The sequence below is a fragment of the Hylobates moloch genome, unplaced genomic scaffold (genome assembly GCF_009828535.3).
Source record: "Hylobates moloch isolate HMO894 unplaced genomic scaffold, HMol_V3 SCAFFOLD_10, whole genome shotgun sequence".
In the NCBI taxonomy this organism is placed as follows: Eukaryota; Metazoa; Chordata; class Mammalia; order Primates; family Hylobatidae; genus Hylobates; species Hylobates moloch.
The window spans coordinates 74,263,133-74,272,919 of NW_026652285.1; the positions used below are offsets into that span (position 1 = coordinate 74,263,133).

The following is a 9,787-nucleotide window of genomic DNA, read 5'->3' on the forward strand; positions in this document are numbered from 1 at the left end:
AGAGAAATGGGTCCAGGAGGGTTAAGTCATATTGGTTTTGACCCATCAATACTTAACATGAACAAACTATTGCAGAGCAGAGTCAGTCTTTTCAAGATATATTCTGTCATCACTAGCTGAGACTATTGTCCTATGGATCAGTGACATGCAGAATGATCCTATTCATTGGTTGGAGGTAGGACCTAGTGCTATAGATTGTTCTAGAAAACTGGCCTGGAGGATAATTTGCACAAGTCACCACTAAACCATCATGTAAGTCTTGCCTCCAGCCTTCTTTTGCTGTTCTGTATTCTAAAAACATTTCTTTAAAAGCTAGAAAAATCTGTAATTGGGAGTAGCATATTGAATATGTCACCAGCCACTTCATCTTTACCTTGCTGTAACATTGTTGTAAAAGCTGCCATGTTGAATCCAGTAATCTGCTCCAGAAGCTGTCTTTCAATATACTTTTCCACCAAATAAGTATATTCACTAAAAACAGGCACACAGTTGAGTTTATTCTCTTCCCGGTCTTCAAACTCCTGGTAGTACTTGTCCATGAAATTTCTCTATAATAACTGGAACTCATCATCTACCATAATGTCCTCTGAATAACCAACCACACAGCACCAAGTTCTGCATCAGAATCAGAGGAGAAGGAATGTATGAAGCTCTCTTCTTCTAAGGCATTGTGACCATCGCCCCCACACCCATGCAGGCAGACTAGTGGCCTAACGTGCATGGAGGCATGTTGGTTTCAAATTATGCTGGATTCTCATAAAAATCCATAACAACTATTCTCCGATAACTGAAGAGTTCGCATGGCATTGATGGGTGCATGGTTTGGATTTTCATTGGTAAATATTTCCAGAAAACTCTTCAGTTGCATATACAAATAGACTTCTACACCACTTGAAATACACCAGTTCAAATATATGGTTAAACTCCAGCAGTGGACACAATTCAGGCTCACAATATATTCCCTACCTATATAGCTATTTTAGGTATATTTATAGTATACGTAATCATATATTCTTTGAAAAGAAAAGGAAAAATTTTGCCCTTGATAGTCCCAGCAAAGAAATCAGCCCCGCTAATTACTAACTTTCTTACAATACAGAAGTGGAGACATTTGTCCAAACTCATACTCTAGTGCAGCATCCTGACTTTGGATATTGGTATTGTATATATTTGACTTTATAATATATAAATTTATCTCTTTTGTGAGTTTCTACATTATAACTCCCTGCGTCCTGACTCCCCCAAAGAGATATTTTTGAAGTTCTATCCATGTCAAGGAGAATCAATGATATTGTAAATATCTGCATCTGTATTCTGAATTACTACGTGAAATATTGACCCTGATATTGAATATCCTGGTTTCTTTAAATACAATAATATATGTTGTAAAGCTCTTTCCAGATATTAATTTTATAATTATAATTATCACCATTATTATTAATGAGCTAAAAGGAAAATGACATGATAATGAGATGTCCTGTCAGTTCCAACTAAAACAGTATTTGTTGTCATCAAACCTTAGACTTGTGGCAGTACAGGTAGAATAATGTCTTAAATGTCTCAGAAAAATTCCCAGTGAAGTTGAATTCTCTAGACTCAAAAGAATAAGCTTGTTCTGAACCTGAATGTGTTAAGCTGTATGGATTTCTAATGGTAATGCAAACACACTTTTACCAGAGATTAGCACAAAATCCTCTTTTAGATTTTAAAATCTTATAAATTGTATTCCTACTTATGTTTGCTATCTCTTCAGGAAATATGAGCCTGTTTTAATTTTGCCATCAAGGTAGTTGATAGTATTGAAATGACTTTCCCAGTACACAAAGCTAGTCAGAAACAAAACTTGAATATAAATCTCATAAACCTGAGAATTGTGTGCTTTACAGAATATCATCAGAAAAATGGATAAAGTCAAGACAACATACCCAAATCACTCATTAATGCAAGATTAAGAGAAAAAAACAGTTCATTGCTCATTTAAAAAATACTTTTGGTAGGATGTGTTTATGTACAATTTGCTCCAAGATATTAAGAATGAGGACATTGCCTCAAAGGTTTATGAGAGCATTGAAACTATAAAAATGTAAGAAACTGTTATAAGTATGTCCACAGGTTTTTTAAATAGAATAAAGTGATCTTTGGATGATTTTTGAATACCATGCAGATCCTTAATTCTACATGTGGTAACTCTCATTGAAATATGCATTGACACATTTTGACCCTTAAGTTTTATCCACTTATGATAGATTATAAAATATTACTAATTTTATTGAATAATTCACTAAAAACTATTTGGAAACTGAATTATCTAATGACACATTTCATCCTAAAAAGTGGCAAACTTTTTTTTTTTTTTTTTTGATACAGAGTCTTGCTCTGTCACCCAGGCTGGAGTGCAGTGGCACAATCTTGGCTCACTGCAACCTCCACCTCACAGGTTCAAGTGATTCTCCTGCCTCAGCCTCCCAAGTAGCTGGAACTACAGGTGTGTACCACTGCATCCAGCTAATTTTTGTATTTTTGGTAGAGATGGGGTTTCACCATGTTGACCATGCTGGTCTCAAAGTCCTGACCTCATTATCCACCTGCCTTGACCTCCCAAAATGTGGGATTATAGGTGTGAGCCACAGCTCCTGGCCAACTTTTTTTTGTCGTTGTTTAAATAGTCAAACAACACTGCTTTTCAATATTTTAAAAATAGTGAGACAACACTGTTTTTCAGTATCAAGACACTCATGTACTAGTTTTAGAGCTATCAACTGACACTCCTGAGAACTCTGAAAAACTATGTAGTTCACTGTGCCTCCATTTCTTTTTTTAAAATTATACTTTAAGTTCTAGGGTACATGTGTACAACCTGCAGGTTTGATTCATAGGTATACATCTACCATGTTGGTTTGTTGCATCCATCAACTCATTTACATTAGATATTTCTCCTAATGCTATCCCTCCTCCCCCAGCCCCCACCCCCACAACAGGCCCCGGTGTGTGATGTTCCCCTCTCTGTGTCCAAGAGTTCTCATTGTTAAATTCCCACCTATGAATGAGAACATGCAGTGCTTGTTGTTCTGTCCTTGTGATAGGTTGCTGAGAATGATGGTTTCCAGCTTCATCCATGTCCCTGCAAAGGACATGAACTCATTCTTTTTTATGGTGGCATAGTATTCCATGGTGTATATGTGCCACATTTTCTTAATCCAGTCTACACTGATGGACATTTGGGTTGGTTCCAAGTCTTTGCTATTGTGAGTAGTGCTGCAAAAAACATACGTGTGCATGTGTCTTTATAGCAGCATGACTTATAATCCTTTGGGTATATGCCCAGTAATGGGATGGCTGGGTCAAATGATAATTCTAGTTCTAGATCCTTGAGGAATCACCACACTGTCTTCCACAACGGTTGAACTAATTTACATTCCCACCAACAGTGTAAAGGCATTCTTATTTCTCCACATTCGCTCCAGCATCTGTTGTTTCCTGACTTTTTAATGATTGCCATTCTAACTGGTATGAGATGGTATCTCATTGTGGTTTTGATTTGCACTTCTCTGATGGCCAGTGATGATGAGCATTTTTTCATGTGTCTGTTGGCTGCATAGATGTCTTCTTTTGAGAAATGTCTGCTCATATACTTTGCCCACTTTTTGATGGGGTTATTTTTTTTTCTTGCAAATTTGTATGTGTTCTTTGTAGATTCAGGATATAAGCCCTTTGTCAGATTGGTATTTTGCAAAAATTTTCTCCCATTCTGTAGGTTGCCTGTCACTCTGATGGTAGTTTCTTTTGCTGTGCAGAGGCTCTTTAGTTTGATTAGATCCCATTTGTCTATTGTGGCTTTTGTTGCCATTGCTTTTGGTATTTTAGTCATGAAGTCCTTGCCCATACCAATGTCCTGAATGGTATTGCCTAGGTTTTCTTCTAGGGTTTTCATGGTTTTAGGTCTAACAGTTAAGTCTAATGCATCTTGAATTAATTTTTGTATAAGGTGTAAGGAAGGGATCCAGTTTCAGCTTTCTACATATGGCTAGCCAGTTTTCCCAGCATCATTTATTAAATAGGGAATCCTTTCCCCATTTTATTTTGTCAGTTTTGTCAAAGACCAGATGATTGTAGATGTGTGGTGTTATTTGCGAGGCCTCTGTTCTGTTTCATTGGTCTATGTGTCTGTTTTGGTACCAGTACCATGCTGTTTTGGTTACTGTAGCCTTGTAGTATAGTTTGAAGTCAGGTAGCATGCTGCCTCCAGCTTTGATCTTTTTGATTAGGATTGTCTTGGCAATGCAGGCTCTTTCTTGTTTCCATATGAAGTTTAAAGTAGTTTTTTCCAAATCTATGAAGAAAATCATTGGTAGCTTGATGGGGCAGGCATTGAATCTATAAATTACTTTGGGCAATATGGCATTTTCACGATATTGATTCTTCCTATCTATGAGCGTATAATATTCTTTCATTTGTTTTTGTCCTCTTTTGACTCACTGAGCAGTGGTTTGTAGTTCTCCTTGAAGAGGTCCTTCGCATCCCTTGTAAGTTGGATTCCTAGGTATTTTATTCTCTTTGAAGCAATTGTGAATGGGAGTTCACTCATGATTTGGCTCTCTGTTTGTCTATTAATGGTGTATAAGAATGCTTGTGAGTTTTGTACATTGATTTTGTATCCTGAGACTTTGCTGAGGTTGCTTATCAGCTTAAGGAGTTTTGGGGCTGAGAAGATGGGGTTTTCTAAATATACAATCATGTCATCTGCAAACAGGGACAATTTGACTTCCTCCTTTCCTAATTGAATACCCTTTATTTCTTTCTCCTGCCTGATTGCCCTGGCCAGAACTTCCAACACTATGTTGAATAGGAGTGGTGAGAGAGGGCATCCCTGTCTTGTGCCAGTTTTCAAAGGGAATGCTTCCAGTTTTTGCCCATTCAGTATGATATTGGCTCTGGGTTTGTCATAAATAGCTCTTACTATTTTGAGATACGTTCCATCAATACCTAGTTTATCAAGAGTTTTTAGCATGAAAGGCTGTTGAATTTTGTCAAAGGCCTATTCTGCATCTATTGAGATAATCATGTGGTTTTTGTCTTTGGTTCTGTTTATATGCTGGATTACATTTATTGATTTGCGTGTGTTGAACCAGCCTTGCATCCCAGGGGTGAAGCCCACTTGATCATGGTGGATAAGCTTTTTGATGTGCTGCTGGATTCGATTTGCCAGTATTTTACTGAGGATTTTTGCATCAATGTTCATCAAGGATATTGGTCTGAAATTCTCTTTTTTGGTTATGTCTCTGCCAGGCTTTAGTATCAGGATGGTGTTGGCCTCATACAATGAGTTAGGGAGGATTCCCTCTTTTTCTATTGATTGGAAGAGTTTCAGAAGGAATGATACCAGGTCTTCTTTGTACCTCTGGTAGAATTTGGCTGTGAATCTGTCTGGTCCTGGATTTTTTTTGGTTGGTAGGCTATTAATTATCGCCTCAATTTCAGAAGCAGTAATTGTTTGCTCTTGCTTCTCTAGTTCTTTTAATTGTGATGTTAGGATGTTGATTTTAGATCTTTCCTGCTTTCTCTTTTGGGCATTTAGTGCTATAAACTTCCCTCTACACACTGCTTTCAACGCGTCCCAGAGTTTCTGGTACATTGTGTCTTTGTTCTCATTGGTTTCAAAGAACATCTGTATTTCTGCCTTCATTTTGTTATTTACCCAGTAGTCATTCAGGCAGGTTGTTTAGTTTTCACGTAGTAGTGCGGTTTTGAGTGAGTTTCTTAATTGTGAGTTCTAATTTGATTGCTCTGTGGTCTGAGAGATAGTTTGTTGTGATTTCCATTCTTTTACATTTGCTGAGGAGTGCTTTACTTCCAAATATGTGGTCAATTTTAGAGTAAGTGTGATGGGGTGCTGAGAAGAATGTACATTCTGTTGATTTGGGGTGGAGAGTTCTGTAGATGTCTATTAGTTCTGCTTGTTGCAGAGCTGAGTTAAGGTCCTGGATATCCTTGCTAACCTTCTGTCTCATTAATCTGTCTAATATTGACAGTGGGGTATTGCAGTCTCCCATTATTATTGTGTGGCAATCTAAGTCTCTTCGTAGGTCTCTAAGGACTTGCTTTATGAATCTGGGTGCTCCTGTATTGGGTGCATATATTTTTAGGATAGTTAGCTCTTCTTGTTCAATTGATCCCTTTACCATTATGTAATGGCCTTCTTTGTCTCTTTTGATCTTTGTTGGTTTAAAGTCTGTTTTTTCAGAGACTAGGATTGCAACCCCTGCCTTTTTTTTGCTTTCCATTTGCTTGGTAGATTTTCCTCCATCCATTTATTTTGAGCCTATGTGCGTCTTTGCACGTGAGATGGGTCTCCTGAATACAGCACAGTGATGGGTCTTGACTATTTATCCAATTTGCCAGTCTGTGTCTTTTAATTGGAGCATTTAGCCCATTTACATTTAAGATTAATATTGTTATGTGTGAATTTGATCCTGTCATTATGATATTAGCTGGTTATTTTGCCTATTAATTGATGCAGTTTCTTCCTAGCCTTGATGGTCTTTACAATTTGGCATGTTTTTGCAGTGGCTGGTACAGGTTGTTCCTTTCCATGTTTAGTGCTTCCTTCAGGAGCTCTTGTAAGGCAGGCCTGGTGGTTGCAAAATCTCTCAGCGTTTGTTTGTCTGTAATGGATTTTATTTCTCCTTCACTTATGAAGCTTAGTTTGGCTGGATATGAAATTCTGAGTTGAAAATTCTTTTCTTTAAGAATGTTGACTATTGGCCCCCACTGTCTTCTGGTTTGTAGGGTTTCTGCTGAGAGATCCACTGTTAGTCTGATGGGTAAGTCAACCTTTCTCTCTGGCTGCCCGTAACACTTTTTCCTTCATTTCAACCTTGGTGAATTTGACAATTATGTGTCTTGGGGTTGCTTTTCTTGAGGAGTATCTTTGTGGTGTTTTCTGTATTTCCTGAATTTGAATGTTGGCCTACCTTGCTAGGTTGGGGAAGTTCTCCTGGATAATATCCTGAAGAGTGTTTTCCAACTTGGTTCCATTCTTCCCATCACTTTCAGGTACACCAATCAAACGTAGATTTGGTCTTTTCACATAGTACCATATTTCTTGGATGCTTTGTTCATTTCTTTATACTCTTTTTTTTCTAACCTTGTCTTCTCATTTTATTTCATTAATTTGATCTTCAGTCACTGATATCCTTTCTTCCACTTGATTGAGTCAGCTATTGAAGCTTTTGCATGTGTCACAAAGTTTTCATGCCATGGTTTTCAGCTCCATCAGGTCATTTAAGGTCTCCTCTCCACTGTTTATTCTAGTTAGCCATTTGTCTAGTCTTTTTCCAAGGGTTTTAGCTTCCTTGCAGTGGGTTCAAATATCCTACTTTAGCTCAGAGAAGCTTGTTATTACCAGCCTTGTGAAGCCTACTTCTGTCAACTCATCAAAGGCATTCTCCATCCAGCTTTGTTCCATTGCTGGTGAGGAGCTGCGATCCTTTGGAGGAGAAGATGTGCTCTGATTTTTGGAATTTTCAGCTTTACTGCTCTGGTTTCTCTACATCTTTGTTGTTTTATCTACCTTTGGTCTTTGATGTTGGTGACCTACAGATGGGATTTTGGTGTAGATGTGCTTTTTGTTGCTGTTGATGCTGTTCCTTTCTGTTTGTTAGTTTTCCTTCTAACAGTCAGGTCCCTCAGCTGCAGGTCTGTTGGAGCTTGCTGGAGGTCCACTCCAGAGCCTGTTTGCCTGGGTATCACCAGCAGAGGATGCAGAACAGCAAATATGGCTGCCTGATCCTTCCTCTGGAACCTTTGTCCCAGAGAGGCAGCTGCCTATATGTGGTGTCTGTCAGCCCCTACTGGGAGGTGTCTCCTAGTTAGGCTACACAGGGTTCAGGGACCCACTTGAGGAGACAATCTGTCCATTCTCAGATCTCAAATGCTGTGCTGGGAAAACCACTGCTCTCTTCAGAGCTGTCAGACAGGGACATTTAAGTCTGCAGAAATTGCCTCCTGCCTTTTGTTTGGCTATGCCCTGCCCACAGAGGTGGAGTCTAGAGGCAGTAGGCCTTGTTGAGCTACAGTGGGCTCCCTCTAGTTCGAGTTTCCCAGTCCCTTTGTTTACCTACTCAAGCCTCAGCAATGGCAGTTGCCCCTCTCTCAGCCAGGCTGCTGTCTCACATTTTGATCTCAGACTGCTGCGCTAGCAGTGTGCAAGGCTCCATGGGCATGGGAGCCACCAAGCCAGGCACAGGAGAGAATCACTTTGTTTACTGGTTGCTAAGACCTTCGGAAAAGCACAGTATTTGGGCAGTAGTGTCCCGTTTTTCCAGGTAGTCTGTCATGGCTTCCCTTGGCTAGGAAAGAGAAATCCCCAACTCCTTGCACTTCCAAGGTGAGGCAACACCCCGCCCTGCTTCGGCTCGCCTTCTGTGGGCTGCATCCACTGTCCAACCAGTCCTAATGAGATGAACCAGGTACCTCAGTTGGAAATGCAAAAATCACCTGTCTTCTGTGTCGATCACGCTGGGAGCTACAGAAGGGAACTGTTTCTATTTGGCCATCTTGGAATGCCTTCTGCCTCCATTTCTTAAGCGATTAAAATGATTATAAGAATCAGATTCATTCAACAACAATTCACTATTCCCTACTTAGGTCCCAGTTACTGTGCTCCACACTGGAGGTCTAAAGATGTGTAATAAATCATCTTTTCCCTGAAGTAACTCATGTTCTATCATGGGTGGTACAAGTCAAATAAAATAACTTGTAAAAGTGTATCCCAGTATTGACGGTGCTTGAGGAAGAAGAGTAGTGTTGAGTAGGAGAGAAGATATGTAGAAGAAAGCCAGAGCCAAAAAGAGCAATTGGTAAAAGTGGGAAATTTTGCCTGGTCCACAGTTGGACTTTGCCCCAGGGTAAAATTGTTTCTAGAAAAAAAAAAGGAAAGAACAATTCAATTAAAAAAATTCCTATTCGTGTGATGAAATGACTAAAAAACAGAGATTTATAATTTATGATATAAGATCAGTTTGTCAGGACATAAAGATAAGCATTTGCATTTATCCCCCAAGCAACCCATAGGTGATATTTCTTTCTTACTAATCATAATTTTTTCCTAGCTTATCTCCCTGGTCTACAAGTGCCTATCTTTGCCCTTTTACTATGAAAAATTTCCACTGGAATTGTTCATTCTGAAGAGGGCATCATTTACTTGCCAAAATAAATAAAATGATTAAAAATGAAAGATACTCTAAAAGATTCTTCTTTGTGGATAATCATTCTACATTCAAAACATATTTATTGTTGAACCACTGTTCAGGAATAGCATCCAAATCTAGGAATTAGATCTCAATGATGCCTGCTCTGAGAGTCATATAATCTACTTGAAATGTTTTTCCTCCAGGAACCTACGTGGCCCTTCCCTCCTATCATTTCTTTCAAGTAATTATTCAAATGTTATTTTCTCAGTGAAGACAATACTTGTCTCCCTCATCTAAAATTTCAACCATCCTTATGCACATGTGACCCGCTTTATTGTTTTTTCCTATCTCAGCAATAATTACCATGCACCCAACTTCACTAACTTGTCTTCTTGTCTCTGTGACTAGAATATGATATCCCAAAAAGAGATGTTTGTCTTTTTTATTAGTTTTATAGTCTAAGCACTTAGAATAATACCTACCACAAATTGGTTTTGAATGAATAATTGTTGAAGAATGGAAGAATGGTAGAGCTACCATTCTAATCCTTATCTGGACACAAAAATGATCCTCTTTGTTCCAGGTGTGATTGTGAT

The 9,787-nt window shown here is 38.7% G+C and overlaps 1 pseudogene; it reads right to left on the bottom strand.

Annotated features, from left to right (window-relative positions):
- Positions 1 to 200: 200 nt before the first annotated feature.
- LOC116475443 (ADP-ribosylation factor-like protein 2-binding protein) lies at positions 201 to 721 on the bottom strand (annotated as a pseudogene).
- Positions 722 to 9,787: the final 9,066 nt, after the last annotated feature.